Source organism: Phymastichus coffea, unplaced genomic scaffold, assembly GCF_024137745.1.
Source record: "Phymastichus coffea isolate CEN01 unplaced genomic scaffold, Cenicafe_Pcof_1.1 PCOF00046, whole genome shotgun sequence".
In the NCBI taxonomy this organism is placed as follows: domain Eukaryota; kingdom Metazoa; phylum Arthropoda; class Insecta; order Hymenoptera; family Eulophidae; genus Phymastichus; species Phymastichus coffea.
This window is the reverse complement of record NW_026706857.1, coordinates 1,989,090-2,011,236: the sequence shown is the minus strand read 5'-3', so window position 1 is coordinate 2,011,236 and position 22,147 is coordinate 1,989,090. Positions and strand designations below refer to the sequence as shown.

At 55.0% G+C, this 22,147-nt stretch overlaps 1 protein-coding gene across 2 annotated transcripts in view; it reads left to right on the top strand.

Annotated features, from left to right (window-relative positions):
- The first annotated feature begins 4,358 nt into the window (after positions 1–4,358).
- Positions 4,359–22,147, top strand: part of LOC131664896 (uncharacterized) — a 94,111-nt gene continuing 76,322 nt past the window's right edge. For both annotated transcript variants that reach the window (XM_058936342.1, XM_058936343.1), the window contains exon 1: positions 4,359–4,647. The gene's annotated coding sequence lies outside the window, so the exon portion shown is untranslated. The remainder of the gene's footprint in view (positions 4,648–22,147) is intronic.

The window sequence follows — 22,147 nt, the reverse complement described above, 5'->3', positions numbered from 1 at the left end:
GTGCGCTGTTGATAATGCGCGGAGGATCGCCCGGGGGCAGCTCAGGTGGATAGAAAAGTGGGCTTTATCGAGCACAACGGAGTACGCTCCAAATAACACTTGCCAAGTGGTAATGGCTTCGGCCCCAGGTGCGCGTGTTGGCTCAGCTGCGACTACGCTTTATGCTCGACGCTGATGAAAGACGCTCGCTTTCGCTGCCTTTTTTACGCCAACTTCAAAACTGATAAAACACATGGAGTCTCGCCAGCAAATTTAACAAACCAACATCACAATAATTCAAGTTCCACTGGAATCGTATTCTTTCGGGCGTTCGTGACTTGTAATTGTGGTTGATTTTGCTGCCGCCTACATTGTTCAATTTTTCCAATGCCATTGTAAAGTCGAATATCTGTTTAGCGAATTTAGTTGGTGTAGTAGTTTTTTTGCAACCTACAGAACTGAGTGAGGTAACCTTATCGATTCACTCACACACGCATTTCTTTAATCCATTCAGGAATTGAACGAAGATGCGCAAGAAAAATTCATTGATTGTACTTCTGCGACTTGTTATGCGACATACGACTACTATTTTTGAATAAGCACTCACATGAAGCTGTTCAACCCTTGATATTTCGTGTTAATATAATTGGAAATTAGCAAGACAGCATTGATATTGTCGACACAATTCACAATACATCTCATGTTACTGCTGAACCGAGGATGTTGCAATATGCAAATCACATTCTTTTCTTTAATGGCGAAAGTAGCTATGTTCTAGTTAAAGTGAATTATTTCAGCTTTTTCTTTCAAAAAGGTTTGCCATGGAAACATTAGATAAGGTTTCGTAACTAATGACCGAATCCAGCATCAAGTAACCTAGTAAATTATGAGAATCTATAAAAACGATGATTTAAACTGTACATTTAAGCAGAATGTAGATCGAAAAAATTTATAGATTGTCGAAATACTCGACCTGAACAAGTATAATTTTTATTCGAAAAATGCTTTGATAAAAATTACTCAAATAAAACTAAGGACTCGCAAGTATTTATTATGCATTACGAGGTGAGAAGAGTGTACATAAATCTTTAGATTAAACGGACATATTCAAACAATATGGAGCGAAAGGTGAGTGTAGATTGAAAGACACATGCGGAAAACGATCGATGAAATTTGCCAGTCATAAAAGGAAAGGTAGAATCGCACCGTGTGAATCGATTTCTATATAGTACGGATAGCTGCGCAAGAAGCAGAGTAAAGTCGCCTAACGACTTTTGGGCAATCGCTTGTTATTCCAACGATCCTCCGGCCAGCCGATCCTTCACCCGCATGATTTGCCGGGAGTGGCATGAATTTCCAAGTTCCATGAAGCAGCAAACTGGCGAGAGAAGGATGTATATACACACACATATATATATATATATATATATATATATATAGAGAGAGAGAGAGAGAGAGAGAGAGAGAGAGAGAGAGAGAGAGAGAGAGAGAGAGCGAGTAGCGAGTAAAGGGAGCAATGAATCAGTCGTGCAAATATGCATAACACACGCATAACAAGTGTGCGCTCTCTTCGTCCGGCGAACAAGTGCCTTGCGCGCGCGCGCTCTCCTCTCTGCCGGTCCATGTAGCCAGTCTAACAAGCCTAATCCATCAACAGGTGCAGGCGTGTAACCGCAACGAGCTGGCAAACTGCGCGCATCAGCAGCCTGATATATAAATCCGTATTTCCCTTGCTCTCGCTCTCGTGCGTGCCTGCGCGCTGAGAAAATAGTCGGCCGCACGAAATCCTCCTGAGTTTGGAGTGCATAACTCAGCCCTGCTGATTCATACCTTCAAATCGTGACGTTTCCCCGGCTCGCGGACGACGACGACGACGACGACGACGACGACGACGACGACAACGAATGTATCCCGCAAGTAAGGTACAGTGAGCGAAGAGCCGTGCGCGCATATGCGGGAATGTTAGATAAGCTGGCTTTTCAACGTTACGCAAGAGACGTGGCAGCGAGAGAGGGTTACTATGTGGCTCTCCCGCGGGACGAGCAGCGCGTTGCGCAACCTACGCCACATGCACTACCCACGAATATTCCGCCCGTGCTGCAGCGGAGCTGCCTCCCTGGAAAATCCGCTTGTCCGTGTCTCGGGACTTTTCGCATCTGCCGCCGCCACCACCGTCCGCTCGCGATCCGTCGAGTAATCGTTGCGCTTGCGCGCCCTTCGTCGGTCGCTTTTCGACGCGGCCTCGCCTAAGCCGCTCGGGACTCGAAAACGCCGAGTCGTCCGTTCGAGTGCAATCGTCGCGTTCCCACGCGCGCGACTCGCCGCCGATATCGAGAGCGCCGATTGCGTCTCGTTACCCCCCGATCCTTGTACGGACGGATGAGGCCTCTCGCGATCTTTGGCGTCGCGCGCGATCGGCGCCGACGTAGCTCCAAAGGACAGGCTTCCGACCTCGTCCGTTCCAAAACGCGCGGATGCCTACGCGCCGACGATCCCAAATGGCCTGCTATCGATCTAATTGACGGGATCATCTGCGATTCAATCGACGCTGTTCTTGCCGATCGATCGACGGAAAAAAGGAAGAACAACGAGGCGGCAGCTCACCTCGCGCGCACCTAACCGTACATTCGACGGAAATTCAAATTTCCCGATGGAAGTGCAAGTACACACTGCGCGCGTGTAATGGCACGGTGCGCACGACGAGGCGGATCGCGAGCAATTTTACATCGCACCGAGCTGCGTGAAAAAAGAAAGGAAAAAAAAAATGAGAGAGGATATCTGCGGCTAATCGTCACTTTCCGGCGGTTCTTTTATTCGCCCGCCGTTCGCCGCGAGACGCGCAACAATGCAGACAGCCTCGACGGCAATTAACATGCGTAGGCGGCGTACTCTTTATCGGGGGAGGGAGGGGGACGCTTCGAACGGAGTCGGGCTCGCGGAGAAGACGAGAGAGAGAGAGAGAGAGAGAGAGAGAGAGATAGGCAGGCCGTAGGAGACCGATCGATAGTACGCGTGTGAGCAGTCCGGGCACGCATACCGATGCCGTTATGAGAGCGAAGCACAGTGCGCACCGAGGAAGCTGCATCGGTGGCCTATCACCGAGGGTCGGTTCGCTCGACTTTTATTATGCCTTGGATTAGGACTTCCTACGCGGTAGCGGCTACGCTCGAGCGACCGTCGTCCGCGAGCGAGGAATTTCGGAATGAACCTGTGAGCCGCTCGAACTTGACTCGCTCTCTCTCTCTCTCTCGCTCTCGCTGGCGTACGTAAGTGCTTGTGCACCGGTCGTACAAGTACACGCTGTAAGAGTTGATGAACGGCTTTTTCCTCGCTCGCTCGCCTGCGTCCTTCTCTCCTCGGGCGCAAGAAGTAGCCTCAATTTCCCTGCCTGTTGATTAGCTGGAATTGAGGCGAGTCTCTGCCTCTCGCGCGGCCGTGTCGCCAAAAAGACGAGGCAAGCGGGGGAGGCGGAGGGAGAAAAACCAAGTCCAAAGGGTCGCCGATATCTCGAATTCAGCCGGGAGAGCGTACGGGCTATCTGTGGCGGGGCAGCATCGCGATAAGCCGCGATGTCACGACAGGGACTCACTCACTTTCGCCATTAGAGCAGGGAGGGAGGCCCGCGGCCGCGGCCGGCTGATAAAGCGAAAAACAACGCGGGAGTCCACGAGAGAAGAGGCAGGCAAAAAAAGGCTGCGGTGGTGGTTGCATTGTTACACACTGTTGGCCGCCACGACTCGCGCGCTCGATCGCGCAGGGTCAAGTCAAAGCAAAGTTAAGCGCAGCGCGAGAGGAAGTAGTGAAAGGGCTGGCTGGTTCGATCGTCAGCCACGAAATTGCGTGGGCGTGTACAGCAGCAGCAGCGGCAGCAGCGGCAGCTGCAGCAGCAGCCACGCATCTCTCACGCACAAAGCCACCTTTTTCTCTCCCCCTCTCTCCTCGCCTAGTGTTGTAAGCTACGGGATGGGCATACATTCGAGAGAGAGAGAGAGAGAGAGAGAGAGAGCGTGCGCGCGCGAGAGGTGCATCGAACGAAGAAGGCTGAAGGCAAAAAAGACCACGACGACGACGACGACGAAGAAGAGGAGAAGAGGCGGAGGAGGCAGCTAGCGAGAGCGCGGGCACGTCCACCTACTACACAGCCGCCACATATATACACGAGAGAGAGAGAGAGAGTGAGAGAGTTGCGCGCGAAGGGAGCCGAAGCGCACCGAGAGGGCGCACCACCACCGCGGCGCGGCACCACCACCACCACCACCAGCGGCGCACTGCCGCCACCACCGCTCGGCCCGCTCGGCGCGCACGATCGCACTCGGTACACCGGCCGCGCCAGAGTCGGCAGAGCAGTCAGTATCGCGTCAGTCCTCGCCGCGGCCGCTCGCTCGCCCACTTGGCTCGCGCAGTCGTCCGCTTCCGTACGGCAATCACCTGCGCGCCCAGTCACGACCGCTGGCTCTCTCCTCTCTGCGCCCCGACACCTCTACGGTGCGCTATGCTTGCGCGCGCGCCTGGTGGCAGACCTCGCGGTTGAAGAACTCCATCCGACACCTGCTCGCGACAAACAGTGTGCGCCACATAGTGCTCGGAGTTGTTTCACGTGTATTCAGTGTCGCTGGACGCTTACCGGTCAGCCTCATACGATACGAGGACCAGCCGACGTCGACTCTGGTAAGTGCTTGCTACGCTCTTTGGTTCTCTCGCTCGAGCTTTCGCATAAACGGAGAGAGGAAGAGACGGACAGACCGAGCCCTTCGCGAGCCGAGCGTCAATGTTTTTTTATTTTTTATTTTTATGGACGCAGTGAGCGCGCGCGCGCGAGAGAGAGAGAGAGAGAGAGAGAGAGAGAGAGAGGACGACTGACTGATTTGGCGAACGACCGGTTTCAGAACGCGAGAGCGCTTTTCAAGTTCACTGCTGCACGCCGGTTATTTATCGAGACTCGAGATTTATGGCTCAATCGGCGTTTCTTTTTCGTGCAGTTTCGCAAAAATGAAAAGACCGTCGTGCGGAAAAAAGGGGAGGGTGATCGAGTTTCGAAAAGTCGAGAAGAAAAGCAAATAAAGCGCGCGGAGAGGCGCTTTTGCGGCCTTATCTAAAACTCGGTCGTTCACCGGTTTCTCTCTCTCTCTTGCTCGCTAACTGGCAGTCTCCCTCGACTAGCGCTGGCAGAAGGCTTTTTTTTGTTATCTCTCGGGCTGGCGATATTACGCGCGCAAATACACAGCCACGTTACGGCGCATTTTGTGGCAGTGGCTGGCTTTTGTCGTGGCGTTAAAAGTCCGCGGCTGCAGGCTGCATAGAGGAGCGAATCGGGCGTTGAGAGAGCGAGAGAGCGACCGGATCCTGGTTGTGCAGCGGCGCGAGCGAGCGAGAGAGCGAGAGAGCGAGCAAGCGAGAGCGCTCACATTTTTCACGAACGAAACTGGTTACAGAGTAGAATTCTAATAAAGCGCCCCGCACTCGCCCCGGAGCTCCGCTAGACCAATCCTATAGTAGTTCCATCGTCTCTCGCTCCCTTTGCCTCTGCGCGTCTGTCCATCGCCTGCGAAGCCGCAACTTTTGGGACGCACGTTTTGTGCGCGCGCCCGCGCGTAGCCGGCCGCTCTACCTACGTAGAAGCGCGATGTGCGTTGACCCCGCGACATTGAGCGAGCCAACAGACGAAGGAGTAGTCGAATTCCAAAAATCTGGCAATGTATCTGTCTCTCGTTCTGGCTTCATTCCGAGTACGATATTTTCGAGCTCCCTTTGCCTCCTTTTTTCCTCCTTTTTTCCTCCTTTTTTCCTCCTTTTTTCCTCCTTTTTTTCGTCGCTCTCGGCTGTTGCTGCCGGTATTTAGGCCAGCCACGAAAAGTACAGCCTGTCAAAAAGCGTTTCTCGTTTCCGACGAAACGCGCATCCGTGATTATAGACCCTCGCCCGAGAGAATTGAAAAAGGGCGCGCACGCGAATCCGATGATGATTGCTCGTGAATTTTCGGATGACCGAGCGCGAGCATGCCTGCGTGCGTGCGTCGCCCGGCAGGCCGAACACACGAGGGAGTGCCGGGCATTGGCCATTCAAAGGCACTTCATCGTGTGTAAATCCTTGAACTTGGGATCGGCATTTTTTTTAGACTCGGCTGGCCGCGACCGATCGCGCTGAAATCAACGTCAAGGTAAGCCGAACGATCGCCTTCGCCGAAGAGCGCCCGGCCGAGCAGTTGTCGTCGCGACCGATAGCTTGCATAACGTTCCTACGCAGAAATCGCGACGTCGCCAGTGTCCTTCGTTCGAATTCCGTGAATCATCGCAGAGCGAGATCTGTAAATCGATGTGCCGTTAGTCCCGTCCCCCCTCTTGGCCCCCGAAATCACGCGTAAGCGGGCAGGTGGCCCGAGGTCGTTTTCCGTTTATTGCGCTCCCGACCGATCGAAAATACGCGGTTTGGCCGTAGTCAGCCAGACTCCGAAAGACAAAAAAAGAAAAACAAAGGCAGAAAAATGCATCGGGATGCATGCACGCTCTTCATTGTCGTGGTCACTGATGGCGAGGTGCATTTTCGAAACTCTAAAAGGGATGATAAATAGCTACGTACAGGCTAGGGTTTCTCTCGTCGAATGCCCACGAGCATGAATCATCCCGCTCTCGGTGAATTCCAAGTGGTTGCATTATGCCAGATGAATTTCTGCACGAAACATAAATATCTCTCTCTCTCTCTCTCTCTCTCTGCTCGGATATACATTTGATTTTCTCTTTTGCCCCTTGCCAACCAATAACTATCGAATTTCGTTACATCTACTCGCGCGCGCGAGCTTCTGATATGCGCGCCTTTCGCAAAAAACGGCTTATTAATTAGCGAACTCGTACTCGACGCCGGCTCTCCTATCAATTATCTCCTCTAGCGCGAGAGAAACAAAAAACGCCGAGCGGCAGAGTAAAAAATAGCACGAGGAGGGCAGGAGTTACGAGCTGTTAAGGGGAATGGAAAAAAAAGTGGGATTCTAGGTGTTGTTGTGTAAACAGGTGCGTTTTAATTACCAAGGGAGGCTATTATGGCTGCGTGATTGTTGCGCTCTCGGTATACAGCTGCCGCGATTCCGACTGATCATCGAGGCCGTTCGTTGCCTCTCTCTCGCTCTCTCGCAGTCCGACGTGCTTTTTTCTGCATTCGCTACACATTGATTCGCACCGGCAATTTTCGTAATTCGGATTAATTAAAATTGTTTTATAATCCTAGCTCGGACGGCAATGAACATATCGTATATAATATCGGCTCGCAAGACTATTAAAGTCGGGCTTTTACGGCCGGCAGATTGATACCTCGCGAGCGAAAATTTGACAAAGAAACTGCGAATGCAGCAGCAAGCGGCGGTTAATTGGGCGCGGCACGCTCGAACGTTCAGAGCCGCTCTCGGTGTCAAATATCCCCCCCCCCCCCTTGCGGAGTAATGGTTCCGCGCGAGCTACATTGTAAAATACGCCAGTTGCGTAATTTTTTCGCTGTGCACTACTGGAAATTACTGATAGCAATGCGATCTCCAGGGTGATTAGCCAACTACAAGCGTTCCGCAATTACACAATTGGTTCGGCGTAATTTATGCACTTTCGTCAGTTGACAAAGACATATCGATAACACAGGCACAGAGTCTATGTGTGCACGTGATTAGATCGACTATTTATCCTTTTCACTTTCGTACGAAGCTCGGCGAGCCGAGAGCTGCGCTGGCTCGGGCTGATCGTGCACTCTCTCGGGGAGAGAGAGAGAGAGAGAGAGAGAGAGAGAGAGAGAGAGAGAGAGAGAGAGAGAGAGAGAGGCAGAGCCGTAAAAACAAAGCGCTCGGCGAGGCGCTGCAGAGACAACGAGCAAACAAAACGGACGTTGCAAGCCAGCTCGCTCGCTCGAGAGGCTACGCTCCAAGTTCAAGGCTGTTCGTCCGTTCGCGGATGTGTGTACGTGCGATACCCTGAGCTCGCTCTCTCTCTCTCTCTCTCTTCGCTCCATCGTACACTCTGCTCACCAAGAGAGAAGAGAAGAGAGAGAGAGAGAGAGAGAGAGAGAGAGAGAGAGAGAGAGAGAGAGAGAGAGAGAGAGAGAGAGAGAGAGGGAGAGAGAGTGAGCGAGCGTAATTGAAATCGAGCGCCGCAATTAAACGCCACGATCGCCGTAATACTTTCGATCATGCGCACCTCGCCGCCGCCGCCAGCTCTCGCCGCCTCAGCCCACTCGCCGACTAATGTTGATTATCATAATGGCTAATTTACCTACAGACTCTCTTTTCGCTTTTTTCAGCCCGGCGAAATTCTGCCCGCCTCCCGCCGCGTGTTTGACATGCTAATGTGCATGCTCGCCTCTCTCGCTCACGCGCTTCGTGTACTCCAATAAAAATTCACCTCTCACGCTGCCGCCGCGGATTGTCGAAATTGCGTTGGGAAAGTGCGCGCATGGATTAATAAAATTTATCAAAGTTGTAAAACGCCCGCTTATTTATTGCGCCAACGGGGTTGCGTAAAAAAAAATATATGTATATAAATACATATCTATGTATCCGTCGAATCGTTGCTCTATCCAGTCCGAGTCGTCGTGATTAGCGCAACGTCTGCGTACGAGCGTGACTCACTGCTCGACTCGCTCGCGAAAACCAAGCAAAGACAGGAAATAAAGAGAGCAACGCCCCGCGCGATCTTCGTTTGTCGCACAATGGATTGATAATATTGTCGCGCGCCGTGTGCGTTCTATCGCGATGCGCACGTGTCAGCCGCGCATCTCTGTTTTTGGATGGGCCTGTTAACGGCTGCGGTGCGAAATCGTCGCCGATTCGCTCGCACCGAGAAGCTTATTCACGGCGACTGTCAACGCCGCACGAGCTTTCGATAAAACTCGGCCGCCACATTATCCGTTGCTTTTGTACTCGCGGCGCGGGTAAATGGATCACTTGCGGAACTGACGCCGCAATGGGCCAGTGAACGTAGACATTTATTGCAATTAGTCGATTTATCCCGACGGTTGATCTGCCCTCTCTGTCCACGAGAAGAGTCATTCGAAAATTCTAAAGCGCAGATGGAAATGTACAGTTAGTTTTTAGCAGGCGCCGCATGTATTATTCATGCGTGGCAGTGATCGTGAAAGGGAGGCGAGTAGAGAGAAAAAGTGCAAGCCCAGCTTACCCAAACGACCTTTGACCATCAATATTCATGCAGCGAAGCTTAGGCATCAGGCTGTGCTCGAATCCCCCCCCCCCCCATGCGCGTACGTATTCGATAAGAATCAGAGTAAAAATAATCACTGCCGACTATTAGCGCTGAGCTGGCAGCAGCGCCGGCCGAGCTAACCGGGAAATTAGCCGCGGCGAAAAGCGCAAAAAGAGAAGCAGACAAAGACTCGGGGAAAAGAAAAGTGGACGTACGTGGCCTTGTCGCCGCAGCGAGGAGAGATAACGCGAAAGTCGAGAGCCCGCGAACAATTAACATAGTTCAGCGGCAGCGCGCGATCGACACACTTGGGCCAATTAGTTGCGCTTTTTTCTCGCTCTCGGCGGCCGGCAGGCCATCGAATAACGGCAACCGATGCGTGCGCGCGCAATTATTCGATCGCGCTCGCCGAGATCGATCCCCCTCGTTTTCGCGAGCCGACGACGCCGTCGCAGCCGCGCCACTTTCGCCAAACGAGAGCTCCGCGAACGTCGATTACGGGCACGCAGCCGATCGGCGCGGTCGAGGCGTCACTTTCGTCGGCGCTCGTTAACCTTGGAAAAATCCCGTGACGAGAGAGAGAGAGAGAGAGAGATGCGCGACCGCGCAACGCGGAAGTCCGCCGTCTTCGGCATGCGCTCTCTTAATTAAAATTTAAGAGGCACTCGGAGCAAAAGCTACCCTCCCCCCGTTCGCGCGAGCCTAGGCCCTTCGGTGCCTGGGAGATTATCAGGCGCGTATTACGTGAACTCGCCGGCAGCAGCTTTCGTCGTGCAGCTTTTCATTGCGCACCACACACGTGTGCATGTGTGCGTTGGCCGCGTATTACCTTAAATGGGATGAAACGCCTCGTTTACGGGCCAATAATCATGGCAGCTCGCCGGGGATTTTCTTTCGCCGCGCGCAATACATTTACTGCCGGTAGTTATCGCTCTCGTAAAGTCACAGTGCTAATCGACCAGTTGCAGTAGTACCCTTTTGCACAAGAGAGATAGAGCGAGAGAGAGAGAGAGAGAGAGCCTAATAAGCGCGAAGCAGTCTTTGCTCTCTCTTTCTCTAGACTCGTTACTGCAGCCTGCGCGTATATACATGTATATGTATCCCTTGCGCGGCTTGGCGCGCGCGTTAATTTTCATTAAATTAACGGAAATCGCGCTTTCGCGGAAATGGAAATTAGTGCTTTATGAAGATAACCCGGATTTTATGAAACGTTTCTCCCATTCGCTCTCGCAGGCACGCAGAAACGATCGACTCTCGCGCGCGCGGATGCGCCCGTTGTGCCATTATCGCGCGCGCTTTCCTTCCTTCGTTCGTACGTGCCATATGCTGCCGACGGCCAGTGGTAGCTATATACACTTGCGGTTTTCTTGGCCGAGAGACAAATTATCGTGGCTCACGGTACACATGTCGCCGCGTTACACTTCGATAAGCTCGCTGATTGTTCGGCGGAGATCGAGAGTGCAATCGCGCTGGCTCGCGCGCGAACGCCGCGCTCCGGATCGAGGCCTCGGTCTTTCTCTTGGACGCCGTCGAAAGTGGCGCGTTTTTATATGCGCCGGCTGATTGACAGCACCTGCGCCGACCTCCGCATACTCACTCGAATGGAAGTGGACGCCGTGTAGAAATTGTTAAGCTCGCGCCTCATTATCAGTTCTTTCGGTCGCTTCATTCGTGATCGAAATCCTTGATCGTGAAACGTAAAAAGGTGCGTGGGATCGTACGGCGAGAGTGCGCGGATAAATCAGAAATACGAAGCACGATAATGACGAGTCGTCGCTCGTCCGTGTGTACGTGCATTGAAATCGAGCGTCGGGCTCGATGATACATCCAGAAGCCATCGATTGGAGAACGATGCTTCTTGGAGGCGACAACGACCGGAAGACCTGGCTTTGTATTGCGAGGCAGCGGTAGCATCTCGACTCGAGAGAGAGAGAGAGAGAGAGAGAGAGAGAGAAAAACAGCGGAAAAAGAGCAGAGCAAGTAACCAATTACAATAATTACAATAGTAATTGCCGGAGGGCGCACGTATTAATCACCGGGCGAGAGAGAGAGAGAGAGAGAGAGAGAGAGAGCAGCTCGATATTATGCCCGACGCTGCGAGCCGAGTCCATATTTATCGGATGCTGCACGCGCATCCGGAAATCCATTGCCAGAGAGAGAGAGAGAGAGAGCATTTTCACGCTCAGCCGCGCGTTACTTAGTTCTTCCCCTCCTTCCACATTTAATATTTACACACCGTGGTGCATACTGCCAGTGAAAGTTTCTACGCGATATTACTGCTCTTCTCACCGATTAGACAATTAAAGTCGCTCGCACGTATTGCGTAAGTGTAATGTAACGATGACAGCGAAAGCATCGGATTTATCGAATCGATGCAACGTAGAATTTCACTATCTCGCTACGCCGAGAGCACCGCTCGCCGCGAGAAGACAATGAAAACGTCAAAGCGAAGTGAAACTCGCTGAGAGAGATAGAGAGGCGGGGGGCGGAGGGGGGGGGGGGGATAGGTTTCCAAACGTATATAACAATGACAATCGCGCGATTATTCACGCGCCGAAGATATACACAAAGACACGGCTCGCGGAAACGTGAGTGCGCGGCGAAGAAAAAGCAAGAGAAACGCGAAAAGCAGCTGCGTCACGGTCTCGATAGACTCGACAAGCGAGCACGCACACAGGGGGAGGCGACTCGGGCGCTATCACGCAGCAAGTCACGCGGATGTGGAACAACTCGGCCGCGGGTATATCGCGGAAATTGGCGGCCGAGGCGATTCGGCAATGGAGGATCCACGATCCTCGCAGGACATTGACTCGCGGACGAACGAGAGAGGCAAGGAGGCGGGGAGGTGTCTAGGTTGAATTAATATGCAACCGCGCGAGTGACGCGCGGGGGAAGGAGCGCGTGCGCGTCCGAATACAATTAACAGTTGGCACAGTCATTGGCCTGTTGGCTGGGTCGGCTCGTCATAGAACGCGCGAGCGGAGCCGCGTCCGAGTGGAGCCGCGGCCGAGGGGGCGCGTAGGCATTCTCGTGCAGCGCCGAGCTGCTCGGCCCACACATGTGTACCCGGCTATTAGTCGGCGTGCAGCGGCCTGGCTTTGTTATGCAGCCGCGCTGCTCGGATGCCTAACATATTCTCTCGGCTAGCTGCGGAGCGAGTTTTTGCTCTAATCAATACACGGCGGCACGTATGCGCGCGGCGCGGAGGCCCGATGATTAACACCCTCGCCTCGGCAGAGAAACAATCACAGAGGCCACTTGCTCGCGGTCGACGAGTGCAAATCGAGCGCGCCGCGCGGGATATACACGCAGCTGCAGAATAGCCCTAATGAATACTCGGCGCATCCACATCGGATTGATACCGTAGGCGGATGCCACTCTTCCGCATGAAAAACCAGCCTGGCTATTACGGCTCTCCGCGCTCGCGCGCAACTGCCGCGGTCACACGATCATCGCGCGAGCACACACGCGCCAACGGAGACGAAACCCAGTCCAATAATTACGAGATGTTGGCTGGAATCCGGATGCCTGCTATCCGCGGAAAAAGAACCGCGCCGGCTCTCTTTCTCTCTCTCTCTCTCTCTCGCCCGACGGCCAAGCTTTGTCTTGTCCGGTCAATTAGCTATCCTCTCGCTCTCTCTCCATGGGACTTTGATCCGCGAGCGCACACAATGCATCCCTAATGAGCTGTTTTTGTCAGCAGGACCCGTTATAAGCCCGGATATGCTCTCTCTCTCTCTCCCTCGGCACCACGCCCGCATACAAGTGTCGCGCAAATACTGTTATACATATCCACCGACCAACACGCTCGCTTCTCTCCGACTTTTCTAATTAGATTCCTTATCTTTCAGTCCGCTCCGAGAGCGAGAGCACATCCTCCTCTTTGAGGGGATCGAGCGAGGCAAAAATGCGCTGCCGGCAAGCGGATCGAGCAAGCAGCTCGCGTGTGAGAGATTGACCCAGCCCCGGAGAACTTTCCGTTTCCGAGAACTCGGAAACGATTCTCCGATTGCACTTCTCGCTCTCTCTCTCTCTCTCTCTCTCTCTCTCTCTCTCTCTCTCTTTCTCTCTCGTCCTCGTTTTCTTCTTCTTCTCGTTCCTCGTCGCTTATCTGCGCGCTCGCGGAGCCCCGCGAGCGGCGCGCGGAATGGAGAACGAGAGTGCCAATTAAAATTTATCCAGACAATGGCTGCCCTCGAGGGTCGACCTTCCGCAGCCTTGAACGTACTCTTTCTCTCTCTCGCCTTGGCTATTACAGGTGTCCTCGGCTGTTGCCCTCCTTATTTCGGCGATTCGCATTCGCTCGTCGGCCGAAAGCGCTTGCGTAACTCGATTAATCAAGAGTCACGCACATCCGGGCAGCTGCTTCGAAAATCGCGTTCCGACACCCGACGGGCTATTCGTTTCGAGTCGTGTCGCCGCGTGCTTCCCGCTCGCCGATCGATCGGTCTCGCATACGGAAATGAAGCCGGTGGCCGCGTGGTGCGAGCAAGCTCGCTTCTACGCGGCCGCGGAAAGTCGGTCGCGCCAGAAGTAGGCAGCGGGGACAGCGATGTTCGTCGCCACGCCGTTATACTGCTGTTGCGCAATCGCCAGCGCTGCCGCGCCGAGAGCGAGCACCGCTACGCGGATCATTTCCCCGATTTGCCACGCTCGACCCTTCTCTCTCTCTCTCTCTCTCTCTCTCTCTCCCCCTCTCTGCCTTGCGCCGCGTGGACCTATTGGCGCCTTCTCCGCCTCGAAATCGAGGCAACGCCGAAAAAAGCGCACGGTAGTCGGCCAACGGTCGCAGTCACCACGCGAGGATTGAGATATCGACTGGCGAGCGCGCGTCGATGACCAGGTTACACGCAGCATAGTGCGAGGCTTCCGTGTGTCGCTCGCGCATACGTACACGCATACCCGCGCACTCGCCGGACAATTTGCACGACGACCCATTCTAACGTACCGTCGTTCCTCCTCGTTCTTTTTTGTTTCTTTGCTCTGTTACAGGTGAGTGGTCCGACGACTTTCTTTTTCTTCCTCTTCGGTTAGCTCCTCTCTTTCTCTCCAAGTGAGTTTATAATCCGGAGCAAAAAAGCGAGGCGGAGAACTTGCCAAGTTGCACACTCGAGCGATTTTTTTGCTCGTACCCCCCCTCCCCGGGCCGTTCGATCGGCTGCCGGCCCCGACCGAACGAGATTAATCGGCGCAAAGTTTGCGCGTAAAGCGACGCGCGCTCGCGAAAACTCTTCGAGGTTATTTATGCGCGCTTGCGGCCGCCGCGGGCGAGCGATTGTTCGCGCCGCTCTCCCGTCTAATCCAATTTGCCTTGGCCTGCGCGGCCTGCGCGGCCCGCGCGCGCCCGCGTGTCATTGTCGGCGCGAGCCAAGGCGCCCGTCGGAATGGGAAAGTGCGCCGACGGCGAGAGCCTGCTCGGAAAAGAAAACGGGGGAAGGGAGGCGCACGAGGTACGCACGCGAATGCCACCGGCGCGGCCTTTGCGCGCCAAGCCGAGCGCGATGAGTCGGCGATTTTGTAATTTGGGCGATTCGTGTGCCGTGCACGCGTGATCGATCGCTCGCCGAGGCGTTGCTTTACATTAGCTAATGCGTGTTTGTCGATGCTAATTTCCAGCGTTGCAAAGGTGTCGTGTTTGTTTAGCGCTAATGCGTGTCTCGGCTGTTGATTCTATCGCTTTTCCTCGTTCCCTTTGTTGAAAAAGATCTGGCCCGCAGTCGAGTAGGTCTAGTAGGTTTTAGTAGTTGAAAATTTATAGCCACGCGCGCCTACAGCTCGAGCGCATAGCCGAGCGAAATATCAGTTTCAATCAGGTTGACGGTAGTTGAGAAACGCACTTTTACAGACACCGCGGCGAGAGAACGAAGAAACAAGGCGGTCTAGCGATTTTTCAGAGGTCACAGCAGCCGGTTGCGTAAGGGAGTATAAGAAAAAAGCGGTTCCTCTCGTTGAAACTGGGATGCACTCTCGAGAAACCGAGGGCAGCCAGCAGCGGCTCGCCGAGGTATTTTAACGAGGAGCTCTGCCGGCCGTTAATTGATCAGGCGTAGGTATACAATGCACGCAGGCTCCAGTTTCGGGACATAATTATCAGGGCCGTCCGGCGAGAGAATGTCAGCGAGCGCGCCTTGCGAAAGCGAGGTGTTGAGGCAATTTTCGCGCGAAGCGGAGCTTAATTGTTAATGGACAATCAGGCCGCTTGATTGAGCCCCGTCCGCGGCGAGTCAGCCGTCGACGACATTCCTTCCGAGAGTTAATTGAATATTCATCGCCAGGTCGGTCGGCCGCTCGCGTTATTACTCGTTAAAGGAGCGAGCTTGCGCGCCCGGACAAAAACCTAGTTAAGTCGCGGCTCTGGTTTTCCATTAGCGGCGGCCCCGCATTCCTTATCTGCCGGAGAATTAGGGCCTGGCCTGGCCTGGCCGAGCCGCCTCGCGGTGGCTCGCTAATTAGTGCTCTACCGCGAAACGGAGGCGCGGAAAAAGGCCGGGGCGCCGCGCTCATCTGCATTCGACCGATCGGAATGCGCGAGCCGCGGGTTCCGACGCTACTCTTATTTTCATCGCACCCATAAACATACATATCAAGCGGGAATCACTTTCGTTGCACGTCTTCTCGCCGATCTCTCGCTCGCTCGCCCGCCGCGCCGTCCGTCCGTCCGTTCGTCCGTCCGTCCGTCCGTCCGTCCGTCCGTACGTCCGTCCGTCCGTCCGTCCGTACGTCCATCCGTCGTGCTCGGCCAAGCGCAAGTGTAGCTTTCTGCCGTTCTGCAGTTGCGTGCTGCGCTCTGCCTACCTTGCCCGCGAGAAGAGTGGAATGCAACTTTGTTGGCGCGCGAGAGCGAAAGAAGCGTCCCTCACGGCAGACGTACACGCACACACACCTACAGCTTGTTGGGCTTCTTCTCAACCCCGCGCCAGATCGTCTTGGGTTTCGCTCGTTCCTGGCGGCCGAACCAGACCAGCCTCTCTAGAGTGTATCAAGGCAGATAAGAAAAGGCACAATAGGATTGCCGAAGGTGGTCTGCCCACGACGACCTCGTCGAGAGTTGAAGTCGCCGGGCGTGAAGTCGGAAAGCGACGACTCGAGTGAGCCGCACACGAAAAGTGGCTCAAGGCCAAGTGCAAAGGCTCACAAGCTGCTGCGGCGCGGCTTAACGAGGAAGAGCAGGAAGTAGGTTACACGGTTGCGTCGGCAGAGAGAGAGAGAGAGAGAGAGCGAGCACACGTACGCGTAACGAGCGCCATAACACTGCAACAGACATACACACACACATACGGAGACGGCCCGCCGAGAGAAAGTAATTAGAGATAGCCCATAGTTTGTGCTCCGTCGAGTCTGGGCCGCGCTCACGCTCACTCCGCTTGGCGCGCGCGCGCGCCAACTCGAGCGATCAGCCTTCGAAAAAGGCGGAGAGCCGCGAGCTCAACTTTGACACCGAGAGTAATTATCTGCGGGGCCCGACTCGTGATTTGTTGATGCCGCTCGCCAATTTACGAGCGATGTTGCCGCGGCGGTGATCCGAGATTTATTAAGGGACCATGTTTACGAGGTGTTTCTCCGCTGACCGCGAAATCGGCGATCACGCTCTTATCGTAAATCTGCAGTCTCTCTCTCTCTCTCTCTCTCTCTCTCTCTCTCGGTTGCGATCTGGAGTCAAAAATGTCCGATCGATCCTTATTCTCGCTCCTCGCCTCTGTCTCGCGCCTGCGATAACGACGAAAGATCCGACGCGCCTGTGAACGCCCGAAAACGCTCGGATCATCGTTCGGCCTGCGTAATCCCAGGCGCACCGAATAACTCGTTTTCCGTGCGACGCGCGATCGAGCAATCCGTGGCTACCAGCGTCGCGCCGCGGGCTGCGTGCGTGGGCACCGAGAGAATGTGTAGCAAGCAACGAAAGGAAGCTTATAAAGTGCGTCGGACGGCGACAGTGAAAGCCAACGGTTACTCAAGACTCGTCGTCGTCGTGGTCGCGTGCGCGCATACGAGTGGCGCTCTTCCGGCCGAGACGCAACTGGCGCAGGTGATTTTGGGAGCAGGGATCCGCGGCCACGCGGAAAAAAATGGTACGGATAAAAATGTGGGAGCCGATCAGCCGAGCCGATTCTCGCGATGCTTTGCATCGGCGCGGAAAGTGAGTTGACGAGTTTCGGGTCAGCGAGCGAGCACGTCGGTCTAGTTGGCCGCGCGCGGAGAGCAGAACCGAGTGAGAGGCTGTACGGTAAATCGAGACGCGAGCCGATCTATGAAAACGTCGCGCGCGTCTCTCCTCGCTCGTCCCGCAGAATTAACCGACGTGCACGGTGTGACGCGTCTTTTGTACGACGCTGGGATATAAACGATCCCAGCTGCATCCAGCATAAATTCTCCGCGAGAGCCCCGGAGAGAAACAGATCTTTTGATATATGTATCTGCGGTGTTAAACTGCCTGCCTGGGGAAAAAGGGCAAAGCAACGCAACGTTCAATGTTGATTTTTAATTTCGGCTGTTCGTTTTTCGTTGGCTGGATCTGCCGAATAGTGGGCACGAGAGAGGAATTTAATTGGGAGCCCGTGGCGATGGACGCTTCTAATCGTCGACCAGTCCACACAGGCGCGTCAAGTATAGCTTACTACTTGGACTCGCGTTATCTAGAACTCGTCATTATCGCGTCATCGTCCAGCTGACACTTAGGAAAGTTTGCCCGTCAGTCCGCTCTCTCTCTCTCTCTCTCTCTCTCTCTCTCTCTCTCTCTCTCTCTCTCTCTCTCTCTCTTGGGCGCTTACACGCGATATCGCATCCCGCGTAGCCGCTACTCGTCAGGCACGATCCTCCCCGTGGCAGCGCCGGCCACAACAGCGGGAGGTGGTCTCCTTTTTAAAATACATGCAAATTGCTCTCCGGCTGGCCGTGCCCACCTCCCTCGTTCACTCCCTTTCTCGCGCTCTATTTTACGGAATTCCATTAGCCTCGGCGATGTGTGTCAGCGTTTTTTCTTCGCAAATTGGATCCAGCTTCTCGCCTGCGAGCCAGGCGCGATCAAATATTTGCAGAGCAAATTATAACAATAGGTTTTTTTCCAAGCCGCCGCACTGCCGAGCGCCGGGAGAAAGAGCATAGACGCACGTCGCCTATACCTTCGTCGAGCACTGCGCACACGGACGCTCGCCCCATGTACGGCAGCTTGTTTTATACGGCATCCTCTCGCTCTCTCTATCTCTCCTTGGCCTTCGCGCGTGCACTCGTCGGGAATTCGTTTCTTGCTTCGACGCGCGCGCCGTGGACTTTGGGACGATGTTCCTCGCCCCGCGGCAGCGCGGCAGCGAACGCGCGTGCGTCCAAAGAGGAGGCGCAGGAGAAGGAGGACAATCGCGAGGTGCGCGCGCCGCGAGACATTCAGCGCGTAATTGCGTAGCACGGTAGCGGCATTTCGTTTCGTAATCGATCCTTTTCTTATAAGCCGCGTAGCGCCTCGTTGCCTGCCCCTGGTCGCCCGCTCGTATGCCGCCGCGATCCTAATCATAGGCAATTTGCCGCGCGCGGCCCGCGCGAGCGCGACGTCGACGACTTGGCATTCCGCTCGTCGAGCGTGCGACGCCGCTGGAAAATCTTATCGCGCGGAGATAGACGGTAACTGTCTACACCCCCCCCCCCCCCCAGCCTGCCGACGCAGCGGCATCGATTTTCATACAATGCCGTGCTGCCGCAGACTCTGCCTCTCTCGCGTGCGCGCGCGCGCGCATTTTTCTCGCGCATGAATTAAACATCGTCCGTGGCGGGCAATGAAATCGTCCTTTCTCTCCTAGTCGTCGGCGCGTCGGGGCGAAAATGTGGCGACGTGTCGCAAAAGCCGGCGCGATTTGTAATTCAATTTGTCGCGCGCTCGCCTCGAGATTTATCGAGGGCTCGATTTTGATGGACGATCCGCGCCTGCGCCGGGCTGCAGACTGCAGGCTGCAGCCCTTTCCCCGGCCGTCGACTGTATCGCGGTTATTAGCGCGGCTCGCGGGGAGGCACCGGCCAATAATTTCGCTCTCGTAATCGACCTCGCTAGTCATCAAAGCATACCTTCGGCCAGACGAAACGAACCGATCTCGACTGCGTCGGATTTCAGCAGCGACTCTCGCTGCCCGTGAGACGGCTGGCGCTGCAGCACGTCGAGCGTGATCGGCGCTCGGTGGCCGCTTGCGACGGGGCATCTTCACCGGCTAATCTTCTTATCGGCGATTGAAACATTGGGTCGTAAAGAAGGCTCGGAAGAGAGCGATCGGAGAGGTGGCGCGTCAACGGCTGCGGCGGCCGAGCGACCGTCCGGATGATTAACAAACGGGGCAGTTGTCAGGCGAGGGCCGCGGCAAGCAGTCGTTTCAGCGAAACAAGCGGCCGCCCGGAGGGCGAGAATAAAAAGGGGAGGGGGACGAGAGGCGTGCACTTATGAAAATTTACGGCCGTGTCCAACACGCTCGGTCTCGTGCTAAAAGGCCATCCTTTTCCAATTTCCCAGGTCGCGCGCGACGCACTTGTAAACAGCGAGCGCGCCGCCGGCGAGCGCTCTGATAAATCTCCGGCCGCGCGCGCGCGCGATGGAAAAAATAATCGACCTCGCGTCAATTACGGCGCGCTTTCGGGCTCCGCGCGGCGACCGAGGCCGCGTCCGGCCGACGCGTGCTGGCGCCTGCCCCGATGTCGCGTTACGCGTCCCTCGCACGCCCGTAAGCTCGTTCGCGTCGCGAGAGCCTTCCGCTCCTTGGCGACTTGGCGCGCGCCTTTTGAATGCCGTCCACGCCGCCCAAGTCACTCTTTTGCGTGATTTATGGATGCGAGCGACCCTTGCAAACGTGCTGGGAATGCATCATGCTCCGAATATTCCTCTTCTTCCAGTCTCATTAGGCAAAGCTTAAGTTGCGAGCAATCCGTCTTTGTCCGATACTCGCGAGAGTAGGCAGTGGCCGCGGCTAATGGAGACGCCAAGCGGAGATCGCGACTGGCCGATTGGTGCGCTTGCAATGCCTCTCGTAGTTCTCGCCGTGTGCCGATTTCCGCGTGCAGTGCGCGTTGCGATACGATAGAGGCGCATACTATATACGCAAAATCGCGTGACCGGCCACGGTAATCGTTCGTTCCGTCTGTGTGTGTGTGTGTGTGTGTGCGCGCGCGCGCGTGCGTGGGCTCGAGCTTCCGCGATCGCCTCCCTCAGATTCCGGCCGTTTCGCGCCGAGCTGACTGCTTTATTTCTTGGCCGATTATATTCGTACGCGCGGTTGTCCCGAGGTTGCGCGCCGACCGAATGAGCCAGCGAGTTTTCCACGCGCACATTTCACGGCAAAAACTCGTTTGGCCGGACGAGGAGCGACATTCTCTCTCTCCCCCCCTCTCTCTCTCTCTCTCTCCGCGAATTTTCACGGCTGATTGTCCGGCGCGCGACTCGCGTCGCTCAGTCCTGCAAGCTCGCCTCGTCGCGCCTTTAGAGCCGAGGACGCGTCAAATAAATCTGGCCGGCCGATCGGCGTATCGGAGGCTAATTAAGAAACGCTGGAGCGCGGGACCGAGCGGGGAGCTCGTAATATTCGCCAACTTTCCATCTTAATAACAGTGCCGGCAAGGAGCTGACGAGCAGTTGTACAGTTAGCCATATAAGCGAGAGCGACGTCTCGTGTGCGCAGATCCACCGTTAAATTTCACTCTAATTTATACTGGTAAACGGCGGCAGCAGCAGCAGCAGCAGCCACAACCTCAGCGCGGCAGTCAATCTATCGGCCAAAGGAAAATTTCTCGGGAGAAATTGCCTCGCGACGCAAACTATCAATTACCGTGCATCCCGATGCGACGGAAAAATAGTCAAGCGATTAGCAGCGGGCGAGTACCGTAAATCGAACGCTCGATTATGGCGAAAAGAAGGCAGTAAAAGTGCCTAAGCGAGCTCCGTATTAATTGTTTGATCTTTCATTTGCCGCGCCAAGTCATTTAGCCGGGCGAGAGGCAGGGAGGAGGAGAGACAGGGGACTGTACCGTTACGGTCGAAGGTCGACGGCGATGCATCGTTGCGCTAAGCACGACATCGATTAACATTCTTTTCGGGCCGAACTATCTCACGCTCGCGTGCGTCTATTTTAGCGCGTGCGCGTGCGCTCGCAAAGCCATCCACTCGGCAGCAAGAGGGCTTATCTCTATCAGTGGTCCTTCCTAGCCTCGCTCACCGCTCGCCGCTCGCCGCACGCTGCGCGCGCTAAGCCAGAGGCCGAGGGCTTTGAGGATACTCGCGAGGTTCGCGCACCGAAGGCATCCTTCTCTCCCTCTCTCGCGAAGCTTTCAACTGGCTTATCGCTCGCTTCCTTTGCAAACTCTCGCGAGTAATGCTCTTATCAAGAACTTTTTCGGGCCGATCCCCGCCAACTTTTATTCTCCGTCAAAATTTAATGCTCTTATCGCCGCGCGCACCTCTTCGTCGCGAAAAGCTTTGCCCCCGCTGTAGCCGCAGTCGCAAAAAGCCGTTCGCGTGCCCGCCAATTACGTCGAACCCGAACAACATCTCGCAGACCGACGAAGCCTCGCTCGAATACGAGGCGTCTGTCGGAGATGACACGGCCGAACGGAAACGCGCGGCGAGAAAGCTCGACGCGAGCGCTCGCGTCCGCGGCTCTCATTATCGTCCAAGGCTTTTCGCGTTCGGTAAAAACTTGACGACCTATTTATACGCGTCGCGAGCAAACGGACAAAAAACTGGCGAGCGCGCTGCTTAATCCATTCCGGTGAGCGTCTCCCCAGCCTGTTGTTCGTTTGCGTTCGCGTCAATCCTTATTTTCGAACGCTGATGCGAAAGAAGATTACAAAAACGGACGCGCCGATCGATTCAAGGTTGGTATCAATCGCGCGAGTAATAGACGCGAGCACGAATCGTTAAAACGTCAGATTGACCAAGAGAACGAAAACGGAGACAAAGTCAGTTGGATGGAAACTGGCGAGGCCGTAATTTCCAGCAGAATTCGTGGCGCGTGTGACGCAATCCAAGGATAGGT